A 20929-nucleotide genomic window follows, 5' to 3' on the forward strand; every position below is an offset into this window, starting at 1 on the left:
GTGATTTTATTCATAAATTGAGAGACTTATTTATAGAATTTCGTTGGAAATAATCCTAAAATAAATTCATTATTATATACATCATCACACACTTATTTTCAATATTTACAACTCTTATTTTCAACATTCAAATATATCAACTATTATTTTTCAACACTTCCCCTTGTGCTGATGATCATGATGCAATGATTGTCTTCATTACGTGTTTTATACTGTCCTGTTAAAAACCTTACTAGGAAAAACTCATTGGGATAAAAACCATAGTAAGAGAAAAAGAGTGTAGTCACGTAAAATCCCCCTCATGTTAACACAAACGATTCTTCACAAATTTCGTAGATTGCGTATCTCAATGTTATATATATGCTTTCTGAATACTGTCGTAGGAAGTGCCTTTTTGAAGAGATCTGATGAGTTTTTATTTGATTGAATTTAACGAATATCAATATCTTTATTCTTCTCAAGCTCTTGTGTGAATGCGAAGAACTTAGGGGGAATTATGTTTAGTTCTGTCGCTTTTTATTTATCCTTCTTTCATTTGAGCAACACATGCATCATTATCTTCATATAGTATCACATACTTCTTGTCGAATGATAATCCGCATGAGATTTGGATATGTTCGGTTATTGATTTTAGCCACACACATTCACTGTTTGCTTCATGTAGTGCAATAATCTCGGCGTAATTTGATGAAGTTGTTACGAGTGTTTGTTTCTGTGAACACCAAGAAATTGCAGTGCCTCCACGAATAAATACATATCCTGTTTGGGAACGTGCCTTGTGTGGATCAGATAAATACCCAGCATCAGCATAACCAATTATGCTTTGATTGGTATCTTTTGAATACAAAAGTCCAAGTCATTCGATCCTCGTAGATAACAGAATATATGCTTAATTCTGTTCCAGTTTCTTTTTGTTGGATATGAGCTAAATCTTGCCAATAAATTTACAGCAAAAGATATATCAGGTCTTGTACAATTTTCAAGATACATAAGAGCACCGATAGCACTTAGAAATGATACTTCTGGACCAAGAATAACTTCATCATCTTCACATGGACGGAATGTATCTTTTTCTATGTTTAATAATCTAACAACCATTGGAGTACTTAAATGATTTGATTTATCCATATAAAACGTTTAAGGACCTTTTCTGTATAATTTGACTGGTGAACAAATATTCCACATTCTCAGTGTTCAATTTGCAAACCCAGACAATACTATGTTTTTTCAAGGTCCTTCGTTTCAAATTCTTCCTTCAAGTACGACACAACTTCTTGAATTTCCTTATTCGTTCCAATGATGTTCAAATCATCAACATATACAACAATAATTACACATCCGGATGTTGTTTTCTTAATGAAAACACAAGGACATATTGAATTGTTTACATATCCCTTTTTCATTAAGTGTTCACTTAGCCGATTATACCACATTCGGTCGGATTGTTTTAACCCATATAATGATCTTTGCAATTTCACAGAATAACATTCTCTGGGTTTTGAACTTTGTGCTTCAGATATCTTAAATCCTTCAGGGATTTTCATATATATATATATATATATATATATATTAATATCAAGTGATCCATATAAGTAAGCTGCTACAACATCCATAAGACGCATTTCTAAATTTTCAGATACCTCCAAACTAATGAAATACCGAAACATAATTGCATCCATAACAGGAGAATACGTTTCTTCATAATCAATTACAGGCCTTTGAGAAAAACCTTATGCAACAAGTCGAGCTTTATATCTTACTATTTCATTTTTCTCATTTTGTTTTCGCATAAAAACCCACTTGTATCCAACAGGTTTTACACCTTCAGGTGTAAGGACTATATGCCCAAAAACGTTATGTTTATTTAGCGAATCCAATTCAACCTGGATGACGTCTTTCCATTTTATCCAGTCTTGTCGATTTTTACATTCACCATATGATTTTGGTTCATGATCTTCATTGTCATTTATGATGTCAAATGCCGCATTGTAAGAAAATATCTCATCAATTTCTTTTGTATATTTTCGGTTCCATATTTTTCCAGTATTAATATAATTGATAGAGATTTCACGATTCTCATCATTTTGTGGTTCTGACGGAACATTTTCATCATCATGTATTTCTGCCGGAATATCATTATCTATTTTGTGATCATCATATTTCTCTATGATTTTTCTTTTTTGAGGATTTTTATCCTTGGAACCGATTGGTCTTCCACGCTTCAGGCGTTTAATGACATCATGAGTGTCTTCAATTTGTTTCTTTGGAATTTCAATTCGAGCATGGGCATTTACAGCATGTATATATGATTTTAATTACCCCTTTTGTGTCTGCAAATGCATCTGATATATGATTTGCTATTCTTTGCAAGTGCACAATTTACTGTACATCTTTTTCACACTGTTTATTTTTTGGATCCAGATGTAACAATGATGATGTATATCATGTAATTTCCTTTTTGATATTTTTCTTTTCTCCCCCTAAAATTGAGAAGATTTCCTCATCAAAATGACAATCAGCAAAACGTGCTGTAAACACGTCGTCTGTCTGAGGTTCAAGATATCGAATTATTGATGGGATATCATAAGCAACATAAATTCCGATCTTTCTTTGAGGTCCCATTTTTGTTCGTTGAGGCGGTGCAATAGGCATATATACCATACATCCAAAAATTCTCAAATGAGAAATGTCTGGTTCTTTACCAAATGCAAGCTGCAATGGGGAATATTTATGATATGCACTTGGTCTGATGCGAATTAATGCAGCAACATGTAAAATTGCATGTCCCCATATAGAAACAAGGAGGTTTGTTTTCATAATCATTGGTCTAGCAATCAGTTATAAACGTTTAATCAATGATTCAGCTAATCCATTTTGTTTATGTACATGAGCAACATGATGCTCAACAGTGATTCCCATTGACATACAATAATCATTGAAAGTCTGGGAAGTAAATTCACCAGCATGATCAAATATAATTTTATTGATTGTATGATCGGGAAATTGATTCCGCAATTTTATTATTTGAGCAAGTAATTTTGCAAATGCCACATTCCGAGTTGATAATAAACATACACGTGATCATCTGCTGGAGGCATCGATCAATACCATAAAATATCTAAATGGTCCACATGGTGGATGAATTGGCCCACAAATATCACCCTGAATACGTTCGAGAAACATAGGTAATTCATTTTTGATTTTAGCTGGTGATGGTCTTATAATAAGTTTTCCAAGAGAACATACTTTGTATTGAAACTTATTATTTTGAAAGATATTCTGGTTTTTCAGCGGATGACCATGAGCATTTTCTATAATTCTTCGCATCATTGTTGAACCAGGATGTCCTAATCGATCATACCAGTTGATCAGTATTGAAGAATTATCAACTACCATGTTTGATTATATTTGTATAATGCAATCCAGTAGGGAGCATTGGTAGTTTTTTAACTACATATTTCTTTCCTGATTTATATGTGGTAAGACACATATATTTCTCATTTCCTTCATTTATTGTCTGAGTATCATACCCATGAGAATATATGTCATTAAAACTTAACAAATTTCTTTTCGATTGTAGTGAATACAAAGCATCATTTATCAAAAATTTTGTACCATTAGGTAACAAAAAATGTGCTTTACCACAACCTTTTATCAAGTCTACAGGACTTGATATTGTATTCACTATTGTTTTTGTTGGTTTTAGTTCCAAGAAATATATTTTATCTCGGAGAATAGTGCGCGTTGTACCACTATCAGGTATGCAAACTTCCATGGGATTAGTTCCTTGTTTAGCTTTGTTCATAGCATTTTTCATATTTGAACTTCAAAAACAATATGCAATGAAAAAATTACGGATAATACATATGTAATTTATTGAAAAATATAACTCAGATCATAAATGTACAATAACACATTATTATATGAGTACATGAAAAATAAATTATTTTACATTTATATTCCATCAATATATTGTTCATTTTCAGATAAATCGTTGAGAAAATCTGTAGCATCAATATTTTTCATTTCTATTCCACCAGCATATTGATAATTTCCAGAGAAATCATTCAAAAAATCTGCAGCATCAAAATGAGTTGAATCACTCAAACGGTCACTGCGTTCAGCGAAGTTGGTCTCTTTTTCTTTCCCCTTTATCTATTCTTTATAGAGCTTGCAAAGGTGCTCGAGGGCTCGACAAATACGAGACCAATGTCCTGGAGTGCCGCTGTAGCACCCGTAAATCAGTAGACGTATAAGCCATGCATAATTCTAGATTTTTAAATTTAATTGACTTCATTGCATGATTATTTTAAATGCATTTATTTGAAGTTAATTATTTTATTATTTCAGTTCAGTAGTTTGATTTTTAGCATTTCAGTTATTTCAGTGAGGCCGGACCGAAGTTGGAGTTTTGAGATAGAATTTAAGATTCGAGAAATATTTCCAGAAGTTAATTTAGCTAGCAAGTAAGTTCATTTAAGTTAGAAAGGGAGGTTTGAGGATGTAATTTAATTATTTGAGGTGATTAAGAAATGAACTCATTTAAGTTATTAAATTAAGGGGTTAGCTCACTAAAATTATTTAAAGGATTAGTAAGGCTTTCAAGGATTATTAGTTGACTAGATAATCAACATTTCCCTTTATTTTATCATGCATTTTTCGGCCACCCTTAGTGCTAGAAGATTCATTTTCCAACTCATCAACTTTGACCAATTCTTTGCATGTAATTAGTAGGATAATTCTAGGATTTTTGGGAGCACAATTTAATTAATTAATGGACATATCCTAGACTAGAAAATAAGCAAAATTTCGGCCACTACCTCCTAGAAGCATCCACCAACTCATTTGATATCAATTCAAAATTTAAAATTCAAAGGGGAGTGGACTTGGTCTTGATTCTTCCTTATATTGTGCACCCTTCTCCTCACCCCTCATAACCATTTTTCCCCCCCTCTCCTTTTCGAAAATTCAAAGTGAATTCACACTCATTTTCAGTAGAAAAATCATGAGGTACCTAGCCAAAAAGAAGAGAGAAAAATCGAGAGCAAGGTAAGGTAGAAAAGAGAAGCGCTCCACCTCCTCCGTGCCGCGTCGTCGTTGTTTCGTTCGTTTTCTTTCGAAACGAAACCAGGCATGTCTAGATTTCTTTCAAACCTCAATCAAGTCATATTATCATTTATTTTTCAGTACATGATCATGTTTATTCAAGTAAAAATCGAGATCCAAGTCAAAACATTTTGAAACCACACATGCAGAATTTTCGATTTCCTTGGCAAGCTTCACGATTTCTTTTGGTTTGTGAGTTTCAGGTATTGGATCGACTCCAGGCTCCCACGGCGGCTTATATACATGTAGTAGGATGCATTAGGACCATGTTGGTCCATTCAAACCAGCCCCATGCTTGCTGGAAATTCAGAATGACAGCAAGTCCCCATAGGTGCAGAAAATGTTGTTCGAAAATTCAGTTTGTTGTCATGGAGGAAGGATCTGATCTTGGCTGCCCCAAGGGCCTATAGCCATGGTTGGATCACTTCCCTAGCAAGTCTAAGACGTGACTAAGTTGCCCTTTTGGTGGCTTGGTCCATGGTTCATCGGTTTTTAATAAAAACATCACAACAGCCCCTATACCCCTTCGGCTACTTCGGTTGGACAGCTTTTGGTTTCGGTTTGTGTTTGCTTGGTGTGGATCTTGGTTGGCCTATGGCCCTTAGCCACGGTTCATACCATGCTCCTAGATGTCTAGATCGTGCCATGGTCAATCAAATGGCCACTGGAATGACGCAAGACATCGATCATAGCATAAACACTACACACGCATTCAAGATGCTCTCGGTTGGACCCTTCGGTTGAGTTATGGTGTGATGCGGATTGTGGCTGGCCTAGGGCCCTTAGCCATGGTTCAAATCATTCCTTGGGATGTTGGTAAGAGTCTCTGGTCGGTGGTTCACGCCCCTAATGGCCGATAGTCTCGAAACCAACGCAAGTCTTGTAGTTGCGCAGCTGCTGGAAATTACAGCAAGTTGTTGTGTCGTTTAGAAGGCTCGTTTGAGTTCTTGGTTGGCTTTTAGCCCATGGCCTTGGACTGGACAGTGCCTCATTGAGTTAGAAAGGTCATGTTTTCGACCGTTCGTCATTTGGATCATTTTTGAGGTCGTACGAGAATTTACGGTGCAATGTGCCAAATTGACTCTCGAAAGAGCGTTTCGTGTTTTGGCCTCCATTCCACCTAGATTTCGACCCTATCATTTTAGGAACATTATTTTATGATTTTTCAGCGTATTTTAATCATGACTATACGTCGGTTCAGTGTCGGTTCAGGTTGGCTCGGAGTCATGATTAAATGCGAAGTCATTAGGCGTCATAGTCGCATCTTTTGAACGTAAATTGCATAGTTGGTCAAGTTTAAGCTATTGCATAATTTTCATGGCACAGTTAGGTTGCAGCGAGCCTGGGAACGATCCAATCCAATCCAGTTGGTAAAATTACAGGAATTTTCATTACGCCAGTTAATTATTTTACGTGCATTAAATAGAAAATGATTATTTTTGAGATTTATGCGATATGGCTTGTGGTTCATTCACTATGTGGGAGTGTTATTTTATACGGTCGCCAGTGACCGATCAGTTCAGTATGGTACCACCCGGTCGCCAGTGACCGGCCAGCTCAGTTCAGTTTCAGCCTCCTCGGTAGCCAGTTACCGATCAGTTCAGCTTAGTGCAGTGGCCACAGGCGTAAAACATAATCTCAACAGAAAATTTTACCAGATATTTCAGTACAGGCTCCAAGGAGCAAATATTTTTACAGTGATTTCCAGTTCAATTATGCACGTATTATAATTGCTCAGTACAGATTATTTTCAGTATGCCTCAGGACAGGATATGTTAACTCATGCATATTTTTAATTCAGATTTTTTACTCGTTACCTGTGATATATGCATGCTGAGTCTTTAGGCTCACTAGACTTGATTGTTGTAGGTACTGATGAGGCCAGGGCCGAGGGCGGGGACCAGTGAGCCAGCTTAGGTCGGCAGTAGTGGCACCCGAGGACCTCAGAGCAGCAGTTGTTAATTTTTTTTCCGCAAACAATTTTATCAGTCGTTGGATATTTTTAAATCGTTGTTGTTGGCAAAACTTTAATTTTCTTCCGCTGCAATATTTTGAAATATGGAACTTGATTCACCAGTGATTTTTATGAATGAGGTCATTTAAGTTCTTTTAAAAAGAAAAATTTTAATTTTCCGCAAATTTTCAAGAAAGGAGTTGTAGGCCCCCTCACAGCCGCATCTAAAACAAGAACTTTCAAATCGTTTTGAGTGATTCTCATTACCACTCATGTTCTCATGATGCCTTTTCAGTGGGTGGTCTGTGACGCCCTTTTGAGATGAGTTATAAAAATAACTATCTCGATTGTTTTCAAAACTACGGCCGCGACCACGACCACGACCTCTTCCACGTCCACGTCCTCGACCTCGACCTCGACCTCGACCAAAACCTTGCCACTGAATTTGATTTTGGTTTCCATGTTTAAATTCATTTTTATTTATAACATTTACTTCTGGAAATGCAGTTGATCCAGTGGGTCGGGACTGATGATTTCTCATTTGCAGCTCGTTGTTCTTTTCCGCCACAAGAAGACATGCGATAAGTTCAGAATATCTCGCAAATCCACGCACTCTATATTGTTGTTGTAAAGTTATATTTGATGCGTGAAATGTGGAAAATGTTTTTTCAAGTATTTCCGATTCCGTAACTTCATGTCCACAAAATTTTAGTTGCGAGATTATTCGATACATCGCCGAATTGTAATCACTGACTTTCTTAAAATCTTGGAATCTGAACATATTCCATTCATCATGGGCGGTCGGAAGTATAACTTCCCTTATATGTTCAAATCTTTCTTTTAATCCTTTCCACAGAGCTATGAGTTCTTTTTCGATAAGATATTCACATTTAAACCTTCATCAAGATGTCGACGCAAAAATATTATAGCTTTTGCTTTTTTCTTGTGATAAAGAGATACAATTTTCTTTAATGGTCTCGCTTAGACCCAATGACTCAAGATGCATTTCTACATCGAGATCCATGGCATATAATTTTTTCCTGTAATGTCGAACGCAACAAATTCGAGCTTTGCCAAGTTTGACATGGTGGTACTATAAAAATAACAATGCATTTTATTAGTTAAGTTCTATTAATATGACAATAAAAAGTAACGGATAAATTACAAGTACAAGCATTCTTAAAAATAAAGAAAAAATGCGAGGCGGATATTCTCCGATAAATACAAGACTAGTGAATATAATAACAAAAATAATTATACAAAATAACCTTGAAAGAGCCATTTTCTTCTTCTTCGAAAATTTTGATGAAGAAAATTTTTAGGGAGGAAAAATAAGTTTGGAGTTATTGAATGTGTTTGTGAAGTCATATTTATAGGATAAAAAATAGCCGTTTATGACCGTTTATGACTATTACAAATTCTTAAAAAAATAAATGTATGTATATGTAAATTTTATGGTAATAATATGATGTATATAATATTAATATCACAATATTATAATGAGGTGTCAGGGACTCCTTTTATATAATACTGTGACATTATACAAATATATATAATTATTATCTAACACAATAAAAATATATAAACAGTGAAATAATCACATCAAGTTATTATAATGAGGTGTCATAGACTCATTTTATACAATAACATGATATTATTCAAATATATATATATACAATTAATAAATAGTAACACAATAAAATTATATAAGCAATATAATAATATAATTACATCACGTTATTATAATGAGGTGTTATAGACTCCTTTTATATAATAACATGATATTATATATTATACACAATAAAAATAAATAAAAAGTAAATTAAATACTCTTACTTTTGAATATTGTTATCTTTTTCTTGTGTTTTGGAGCTTGGAAAAATATGAAGGACCGAAACTTCGAGTATCGTGCCTATAATGTGTTAAAAGTAAAAATTTACGGTAAAAAGTAAAAATCTCAAACTCACAAAATTATTAAACTACACACTTTATAAAATTTTCTCTCAACTCAATTGTGATTTTCTTCACAAATTGAGAGACCTATTTATAGAATTTTTTTGGAAATAATCCAAAAATAAATTCATCATTACATATATCATCACACACTAATTTTCAATATTTGCAACTCTTATGTCAACATTCAAATATATCAACTTTTATTTTTCAACATTCAAATATATCAAATTTTCAACACAACTATTATTTTTCAACATATATATATATATATATATTAATGAAAATTTAAGGCTATATATATATATATACACACACACACACAATTTTATATATAGCATTAAATTCAAACCACCAAAAAAATTGATCTTATAACAACCTTTCTCAAACATATATGCACAGTTTACATGCTGTGCTATCGAGTATCGACTAATATATGAGCGGAGCGATTGACTCTTCGATTGAATCGACGTTGACATTCTATAAAATTTCTCTTAATTATGATCATATTCTTCATCAACATTTCAATCCCGCCAGCCATTTTTAAATAAAATTTTGACTCTATTGTTAACTAGGTTATTGTATATAAATCTTATGGAAACACCTAGGGAAATTAAACTTGTTGCGTTCGTTCAAGTAAATATTAAATAACGCTTCATAAAGTATGATATAATGTTCGTATGGAACTACTACCTTCAATCAGAACCATACATTTTACCAAATAAGGGAAAAATTGTTGGTTTTATGTGCGACATCTCAATATATAAATATGAAAATAAAATATAAGATCAGATACCGAGAGTTAGGAATAAAACTCTTAAAAATTATTAGAATAAAAATCATAGGAAAAATGAAAAGAATTATACTATAATATTTTATGATGTTCAACTATTCACTGTGTTTGCAAAGAGAACACACCGTTTTTTTTTTGGGTTGACAAAACAATCAATCTTGATTTTGATGATAATAAAACTTATTATTGTATTTCTAACATATTTACTCAAGTGTGAAGTTAATAACTCAAGATAAAAGCTGAAACTCGAATTTAGCAAATTGAAAATCTGGCAAGCTTCGGTCTTTCAGTGATATATCCCAGCTCAGTGATGTAAATGACCAGGCGTCAGCCTGACTGAACAGAAAACACAATTTGGGACAATTCATATTTCCCGCTATTTGGGCTAAATCAGATGTTATCTAGGCAAACTGACGGTTGCAAAACCAAACTGATTTCACAAAATTAGCAATCAGTAGAGCATAAGCAGTTGTTGTATTTTGGTTAGTAGAGTACATAAACTTTTCAAACGGTCATACTCTTGTGTCTAACATATATATCATTGCTGGAGCCTATAAATACAACATCTTGAATACCAAATACAAGCTTTGGAAGGGGATTCAAAGCATGAGCAACTTACACGAAGAAATGAGCTAGAATGAGATCAAGCCCAATGTGAGGATCCAGTTGAGAGATAAATGTACTATAAATGGTTAAATCTTCACACAAAATCACTCACACATATACATAAGAGTTGAACTTCAAAGTTTTACTGAGTGAGTATTCATACAAATATATTAAGGATTGTGTTTGTTGTCTTGGCATAAGAGATGTTAAACATTATGCGGATTGTGAGGTTGTGGTTTACAATCGAGAGTGTGCTAGGAGTTTCAATTAGTCAAGAGTTAAGTCCTAAGTTGAAATGAGTTTTTACAAGGTGTTGTATAAACCAAAGTCTTTTAGTAGATCATTCCCAAGGGGAAGAAGGGGTTATGTAGGAGTTTTAAATATCCGAATATCCATAAACAAATTCATGTTTATTTATTTATTACATTTACGTATCATTTAAATTGTTTTAAAGATGAATTGTTGAAACATTTTATGTGTTCTTCAAATATCAAAATATTGCTTACAAATGTTTGATAAATGCTTCAACCAAAATGTTTTTACTCATTCAAATTGCATATCTTTTAAATGTTTTACAAAATATTTAATCAGTTTTTACAAATGATTATTTTGAGTGTCTTCTGCTTGATTTTTGAAAATCAAACTCGATTTAAGTAATCGATGTTTAATATTTCAAGAACCTAGCTATTGTAGCTTAACAATTATTCCTCAATCGATCCTATCATTTTTAATACAGGAGAACAATCAACTCACTTATATTATAGAACTACACACTCAAATAAGAAAAGATGCTCGAGAGAATAACTGAATGTATTTCTTTTTGGGATACCTTGAAAGAGCCGAATAATGCATCTATAAATAGATGCATCATCTCAATGAAATTTATCCCATATAACAAGATCCGAATTTTTCGTTCTTCTGCCACCAATCTCCTTTAACTTGTATTTGAACAATGCTCTCACCTAACTCAATTAATTACCAACATTACTCCCATTTTTTTAGGACGTTTGGGGAGGAACACTGAGTTACAGTAGATCGATTATTGAAACATTGAACACCGATGACTTAAATCGAGTTTGATTTTCAAACAAAACTTAAGACACTCAAAATAATCCTTTTAGAAATCGATTAAACATTTTGGTAAAGCATTTAAAATATATGAAAGTTCAATGTAAAAACGGTTTGGTTGAAGCATTTTATCAAACATTTGGTATGCAATATTTTTGTATTTGAAGAGCACATAAACTAATTCAACAATGCATCTAAAAACAGTAGAAGATAAATAAATATAATAAATAAATAGACACAAATTTGTTTATGATGTAGAAGATAAACAGCTCATACGTCGTTCCTTCTTTCCCTTGATAAAGATCTATTAGAAGATTTTGATTTTATACAACTCCTTGTATAAACCCATTGCGACTTACGATTTATCTATTGCCTAATTGAAACTCACAGTACACTTTCGATTTTAGGCCACAACTTCACAATCCGCTTAATGTTTAACGTCTCTTATGCCAAAACTAATCATAATCTTTAATGTCTTTGTGTGAAGACTCACTCATCTAAACTTTTAAGCTCAACTTTCATGTATATGTGATCGATTGTGTGTGATGATTTTTACAGTGTATGTATATAATATAATCACACTTGAGTTTGCTCTTATTCTAGCTAATTTCTCCATTTAAGCTGCTCATGCTTTGAATACCTTTCCCAAGCTTGTATTTAATTTTCAATATACTTTATATAGTTTTCAAGAGTGATATATACGTTAAACACAAGAATATGACCGTTAGGGATTATTTTGGATAGTTTTCTTTGCTGACCCGTTTACCCAAGCCTGACTGATTTTGAGGTCCACTAGCAGTTAGGCTCGTCAGTTAGGTTGCTCCATCTTCTAGACTGATATGTCAGCTAGGTTGAGCCTCGTTGGTTTCATCATGTGCAAAACCGGGAAATTCATCGTAGTTTATCAACTTTGTAAACTCCAATCTAGACTTTGACTTATGAACATGATTTGCAGACATCGTCTTAGCTTCGCATTTCATACTGAATCATTCCATTCTGATAACTAAGATGATCAGGCTGACAAAAATACGATAACCGATCCTTGCTGATCGGCCAAATTGATGAGCATTGCTACCACCAGTTTACCTAGATACCATCCGATTTAGCCCACCTGACATGAAATAAGACTTGTACCAAATTGAGTGTTTTGTTTAGTCATTTTGGCGGATGTTCATTTGCATCACCTAGTTGTGAGATATCATCAAATTACTGCAGCTCGTCAGATTTTCTGTTTGGATAAATTCGAATTCCAGCTTTCATCCTAAGTTAGCAACTTCATACTCGACTAAATATGTTAGAAATACAATAACAAGTTTTTTTAATCATCAAAATCAATATTGCTAAAGTTTCTAAACCTAACAATATTTTTTTTATGATTACCTCCCTCAATTTGTGTGAATCAAAAAAATTATATTTTTAAAACAATTTAAACACAACTTTTTCTCCCCTAAAAATTTAAAATCATTCACTTCCTTAAAATTAAAACGAGTTTTGTCCATATATCTATAAAAATTTGAAATTTATAAAAATAAAGGGATGACTAACCAAATTTCTCTACAGTCTATTTTCTGCTACATCACATATGATTTGAATTTAATGAATATAATTCTTTTTCTCGAGCATGCCCATAATACAAATTTTATACCGTTGCAATCCTCTACAAGTCTAGTTTTCAATGCAAAAAGGGATTTTTCATTTCGACACTCGAGCAAGGAGTTATAATTTTTTTCCCACGGTTGCCGCAAGCTGCTCGAAAATTAAACTTGGCATATATATGTCAAAAAAATCTGAAATTTTAAATTTTAAAGATAAAATCAATTTAAATACTCTTTCAAGAAAAACTCACTCTGATATCAGTTCTTAGGATCGTTGGGGGACAAGCATTGAGTTACAGTAGCTCGGTTTTCGAATATGAATACCAATTAATTAAATAAAGTTTGATTTTTAAACCAAGTGGAATAGACTCTTAATATTTTTTCGTAAAAAACGATTAAACATTTTGATAAAGTATTTAAAATATATTCAAGTTCAATAGAAAAATGGTTTGGTTGAAGTATCTTATCAAAACTTGGTATGCAATATTTTGGTATTTGAAGAACATTTAAAATTTTTCAACAATACAACTTAAAAACAATAGCAAATAAATAGATACAATAAATAAATAGACAAGAATTTGTTTATAGATATTTGAAGATTAACCACTTCTACAACAACCCTTCTTCTCATTTGGAAGGATCTAATAGAAGACTTTAATTTATAAACATCTCGTATAAACCCATATGGCCATATGAGACAGTCTCACGAGTCTATTTTTTGAGAGGATCTCTTATTTGGGTCGTCTGTGAAAAGTATTGTTTTTTATGCCAAAAGTATCACATTTTATTGTAAATATAGACATGGTTGACTCTGTCTCACGAATAAAGATCCATGAAACAGTATTACAAGAGACATACTCTTAATTTAAACATATAATTTCTGGCTAATGGTCACAAGTGGAATAAAGATATTAGTTATACTTTTATTTAAAAATATAATATCTAGCTAATGACCACAAGTAATTATAACTCAAAAAAAAAGCATATAACTTTTATTTAAATATATAATTTATGGCTATGACTACAAGTAGAATAAAGAGAGTATAAAATTATATACTCTAAAAAAAGACATATCACAATGATTTTTACCATGTTTTAAAAAAAATAATTTATAAATATAAGTCATATAACTTTTATTTAAACATATAATTTATAGCTATAATAGCCACAAGTAAAACAAAGAGATTAGAAATTATTAACTCTAAAAAAAATATCACAATGATATTTTATCATGTTTTATTCAAGTAATTTATAAATGTAAACCCAAAATATGTTGGTTGCAAAACAATTATTTTTTTAAACAAAGAAGTTCTAGCCAACGTCACAAGCAAGAGTGTACATATTAGAAAATTGGAAACTCTAAAACAATGCACATAACAATTATCTTTTACCACAAAAAATATTGATTGAAAATGAATTTTATTTAAACAAAAAAGTTTTGGCCTTATTTTAAAAATAATAACTTATAATTTGTAGCTAATAGCCATAAGTAAAATAATGAGATTGAAAAATCATAAACTCTAAAAAGAGAAGTATCACAATGATATTTTACCATATATTATTCAAGTAATTTATAAATATAAACCCAAAAATGTTGATTTTAAAGAAATATTTTTTTAAATACATAAGTTCTAGCCAACATTACAAACAAGGATCTTACAGCTTAGAAAATTGGAAACACCAAAAAAATTCGCAAAACAATGATCTTTTACCCTATTTTATTCAAGTAATTTAAAATGTAAACCACAATAAACACATTCGTCTTAGCCTTATTTAAAAATAATAAATGGAAATGAAGATAAATTGTGATGCCAAACCAAATAAAGAATGCACAAATTAATTAATGAGGACACAAAAAAACAATTAATAAGACACCAAAGAAAATTCACGATTCAACAACGAGCTATTTCTAAACTTAATTTAATTAATTTTATTTACATAATAAAAAGATAAATAAAAAAATCTAAATTATTGGATAAAAAATAACATATTGCAATGTGGGTAGATATAAAAAATATCAAATATTAATAATCACACATATTTAAAACATGAATAAGGAGGAAAATAGACACATTTTAAACAAAAAATTGATAAAGAGACAAATGAAAATTCACATATAAAGTCATATATTTATATATAATGAAAAGTATACGTGCATTATATGTGGAAATAATTTTATTTGAGATAAAATTAGTTAATATAATAAATAAAAAATAATTTTTTTTATAAATTCATATTAATCACATATATGATGTTTGCATGTTTTCACATGTTTATTTTAAATAATTTAGTTTTTATTATATCATTTTGTTTGTAATTTGTCTTCTACATACTCTTAAGTTCTTAGTAAATACAAATATTTTCTCATTATATTTAATATTAATGGTGTACTTTCTTGGTCGTAAATGAAATGTTGATGATATATTTTATGCATCTTTTGTACTTCTAATATATTATATATGAAAATAACGATCTAATCTTGTTGATCAAGCTTTTTCGGCACACTAATTTATAACAATTGAATATTTTTAAATAAAATATTATAGCAAGTGACAAGTACAAATATCGTCCGACAGAAGTTGATATATTATATATCTACCTCAAGAACAATTCTTTAGTTAACTTTAACAAAAGGTTGAATCAATTAATAAACTAAACTGAAATTAAAATAAAAAGATGAAACAAATGCAATAAAAATAATTTAAATTAAATCATAAATAAACACTGTTAGAATCTCAGTTAATGCATATATTCTTTAATCTTTTACAATGATTGAATTTCAATTATTAAGCAATGCTTTTGAAAGAATTAATTATTTTATTAATATAATATGTCGAGTTATATCGAACTAATTCAACAACATGCAATAACCAAATGTCATTTTGTTATTTAATAATTACAATTGCAACAATGAACGGTGGAATTCTCAAGCTTTCATTTTAGTCTATGTACTCAATCTCATAAGTTGTTAGGATCGTCTAAGTGTTTAGAGGGAGTGAATGAACACACAGTAAAATTTTCGGCATGATTGATTTGGGCTAACAAAATGCAATCACTTTATCTCAACTAGGTTAAGATACAAATAATCAAGGTAAAATATATACACGAAAAAAGACCAGTGTTCAAGTTTGAACCAAATAGATACTAACACGAGAATCGACATAGTCGGCTATCCCAATACCAAAAATATTCACGTTGTTCAGTAGTTTTTGATGATAAAAATACTGTTAGACAACAAATTCAAGCTGATTTTGATGGAGAAAATGGATAAGAAATGCAGCATCCTTCAAAGAATGCATAATCTGCAGAGAAAGAGCAACAATCAACAATCAATCAACACAATTCAGTCAATGAGACAGAAAATGAACAAAGATCTCAATGAGTTAGAAGAAGACCGACATGGATGATATATTATGAGGTAACTGGTATTAACCAAATTGAAGATCCATTTGTTCATTTTGCCCTATTTTCATATTGTGACCCAGTAGTTTTCGAAGATTTCGTAAAGAATCAAAATAGTGAAAGGCAATGGATGTTGAAATCCCACCCATCAAGAAAAGTAAAACTTGGGAACCGACCAAGCTTCCAAAAGGTCAAACAACAATAGGTGTGAAGTGGATTTACATGAGTAAATTGAAAAAAAATGGAAAGGTCGACAAATTCAAGGCACGATTGGTTGCGGAAGGTTACAAACAAGAGCTTGAAGTCAACTATAAAGAAATGTTTGTTCCAATTGCAAGGCATGATACGATCATATTGGTAATTGCCTAAGCAGCGCTTCATGGTATTTCTTCCGTTGGATGTTAAATCAGCGCTCTTATATGGAGACTTGGAAGAACATAAATATATATCGATTAACCTCTTGGTTATATTAAGCTTGGAAATGAGCATAAAATGTATAAATTGAAAGAAAGTCCCACAAGAATGGTATAGTCGAATTGGGGTTTATTTTTTAAGGTGGTTTTTCACAAATGTCCACATAATTATACACTTTGTAAGAAATTTGATGATAAAGGAAAAATGCTCATTGTTTGATACATGGTGATGTTCTTACATTCACGGGTAATGATAGTGTCATGTTTGAAAATTTTAAGGAGTTCGTGATGGTTGAGTTTAATATGTCAGATCTTGGCAAGATGCATTATTTTCTTGGTATTGAAGTAGTTCAATCTACTTATGAGATTTTTATTTCCCGAAAGAAATATTTTCAAAAAGTTTTGTGTAGATTTAAGATGGAAAAATGGAATTCTACAAATACTCACGTAGAGTGTGGTTTGAAGCTAACCAAATATTGTGAAGGAAAGACGATTGACAACATACTTCACAAACAAATTGTTGGAAGCTTAATATATTTGACAGTAACAAGACCATATATTATGTATTCTATTAGTCTCATAAGCAGATACACATAAAACCCTACAGAAATGCATCTTTTAGCTGCCAAAAGGATTTTACGATACTTGCAATGAACACTAGAACTTGGTCTCTGCTATGGGAAATGAGAACAATCAAATTTGATGACTTTTTTTGATAATGATTATGCAGGAGATTGAGATGGTAGAAAAAGAACTTAAGGATATGCTTTTCTCTTAGATTCAGTGGTTGTTCCATGGACTTCGAATGAACAATCAATTTTTACTTTATCAAAAATTGAAGATGAATTTGTTGCAGCAATTTCATGTGCATGTCAAGCTATTTGGCTGAAAAAAAATTCTCGAAGAGCTTAAATTCAAGAATCATGATCCTATTGTAATTTATTGTGTTAATAGTTCTGTTGCATCTCGGTTTTCTTGTGCCCCAAACGCAGCGGAAGTTTAAAATATTTTATTTTATTTTGACATTCAAAATATATTTGTTTGGGCACTCGTATGGTTTATTAAATCAAACATTCATAGGGTGTTGAAATTTTATACCTTTGGTGAACGATTCATACGGATCTAACTATTCCGGGGTTAGCGGAGATAGCTCTTGATGAATTCCCTACGAACTTTCTTCGGGTCTTCTTCTATCAAGTCCACGACCAGAAGATTTGTTCCTCTTTCAAATAGCACTAGAATATTTGAAAGAAGTTTTTACGTTGAGATCAAAAATTTGAAAGAGGACTCAAAAATCTTTTCCTTGAAAAATTGCCAAAAGAATTTTGAGGAATTTTAGATGTGATTCGATCATCACCCTAGGAATGAGTGGAGGCTAGGTATTTTTATTTTCTTAAAAACAATAGCCTTGACCTAAATTCTATAATTAACATTAATGAGCTTGATTAATTAATTGGGCTAGTCCAACTAGTTTAATTAATTAATTAAAGTCCATTAATAACTTTAATTATTTAATATGTTGGACTTGTACTCCTACAAGCCCATTAAACATACTCTCAATATATTTAATTTAATATTTAATAAACTCAACTTTTGAGCTTAATAAATTAAATCGATTATAAATTCAACATTTGAATTTATTGTTTAAATTATAAATTCAACTCCTTGAATTTTATTACCTCCAAAATTTAATATTTAATAAACTCAACTTTTGAATTTAATAAATTAAATTATCAGATCTTATAAATTCAACTCCTTGAATTTATTCTCCCAAAATTTAATTATCATAAATTCAACTCCTTGAATTTACTATATCATAATATATATTCAACATCTTGAATTTTTTCTCTCAAAATTTAATTATCATAAATTCAACTCCTTGAATTTACTATATCATTATATAAATTCAACTCCTTGAATTTATTCTCTCAACGGGAACAAACGATCCAGTGTTTGTGTGACCCTCAATGGTTCAGAGATACAGCTAGCCGTGGGTTCACAACTCTTTGTGATTCAGAATAATATTTATTCTTATTCGGGCTTACCATAATTAGCCCCATTCTTTTCATCAACACCTTGATTAAGAATGTCAGAACTCATTTCTGATTGCACCCATCGGATCATGGTAAGAGCGTCTAGTAGCATCGCCCCATGATCCCCTAGGTATCACTGATAGTGCCTGCAAGAACCAGTCGATTATAATTAACGTACAGTACGGTCCCTTCATCTCATATATCCCGATCGAATCTGCAACCATTGGTTCATCGAGGGTTGCATAATAATTCGATAACTATGTGATAACTATAAATAGTGGCATCGCATGTACGGTTGGAGAACTCTTTCTCTAACGTACGTCTTATACTCTGGCCAGAGATTCCACGCACTATAATTTCATCAGATCACATAGGATATTCACACCCGTAGGTGAGCGGTGAATCCCCGACTACAATGCGCTGGCTCTTATATGTGTCGCAACTGTACCCAACCTCGCCACCTGATGACTCTCCTGGAGCCGGTAAACGATTCAAAGCATAGCCCTAGCATATAGAGTCTCAGTGTTGTTCCGGGTCGTAAGGACTAATGGTGTACAATCCTAACCACAGACTTATCCTCTCGATGAATGATAACCACTTGAAAAGTCCGATGGAGGGTTGTTCGGTATAATCATCATATGACTACTCATCTGCATGTTTGGACATCTCTATGCCCTTACCAAGAAACGCAGTACACAACATCACAGATGCTAGTCTCGAGCTCAAGCGACCTTTATCCATGTTTTAGACGGCTGAATCGATTAGGAACGAATTTAGATCATACAGTGTTTACAAATGAGTTTCAACATCGAATTACGATTCATTTGTATTAAAGTATAATCAAGGTCTTTATCTATGTTTGATAACATGTGTACACAGATAAAGAAATAACAAACCATGAAATAATGAATTATATTAAAATAAAGATTGTTTATTACAACTGAGTCAATAAAATCCATGGTCAACAGTTGGCTTGCAGGGCATCTACTCTAACAATCTCCCACTTGCCCTAGAGCCAACTACCCATAAACTTTAATCCCATTGCTTTGTGATGTTTTTCAAACAATGGTCCTGGCAAGGGCTTTGTAAGTGAATCAGCAACATTATCTACAGAGGGGACTCTTTCGACTGATATGTCTCCTCTTCCCACAATCTCCCGTATGATGCGGAACTTCCTCAGTACATGTTTAGATCGCTGATGAGACCTTGGTTCCTTTGCTTGTGCAATGGCACCAGTGTTGTCCCAGTACAACGGGACTGGATCAACTCCATTAGGAATAACACCCAACTCTTGGACAAAATTCCTCATCCAAACTACATCTTTGGCTGAATCAGATGCAGCAATGTATTCAGCTTTAGTGATGGAATCCGCAACGGTGTCTTACTTGGAACTTTTCCAAGAGACAACCGCACCATTAAGCATGAATACAAATCCAAAGGTCGATTTCGAATTATCTACGTCACATTGGAAGCTAGAATCAGTGTAGCCTTTCAATTTCAATTCTCCACCCCATAGACTATGAACAAGTTCTTAGTCCTTCTCAAGTACTTAAGAATATCTTTCACGGCCTTCCAATACATTGAACCAGGGTTTTCCTGATATCTGCTTGTAACACTCAGAGCGTAAGCAACATCAGGACGTGTCTATATCACACCATACATGATACTACCAATGGCTGACGCATATGGAATACGTGTCATCATCTCTATCTCTTCATCAGTTTTGGGACACAAAGCTTTAGATAGAGTAACACCATGACACATTGGTAAGTATCCTCTCTTGGACTCTTCCATAGAGAATTGCTTTAGAATGGTATCGATATAAGTGGCTTGGGTGAGCCCCAGCATCCTATTGATCTATCTTTATAGATTTGTATTCCCGATACATATGATGCTTCACCCATGTCTTTCATGGAGAATTTACTTGCTAACCATATTTTAGTTGATTGTAATAATCCTACATCATTCCCAATGAGGAGGATATCATCAACATAAAGTACTAGGAA

This window comes from Primulina tabacum, chromosome 6 (assembly GCF_025594145.1).
Source record: "Primulina tabacum isolate GXHZ01 chromosome 6, ASM2559414v2, whole genome shotgun sequence".
NCBI classification, from domain to species: Eukaryota; Viridiplantae; Streptophyta; class Magnoliopsida; order Lamiales; family Gesneriaceae; genus Primulina; species Primulina tabacum.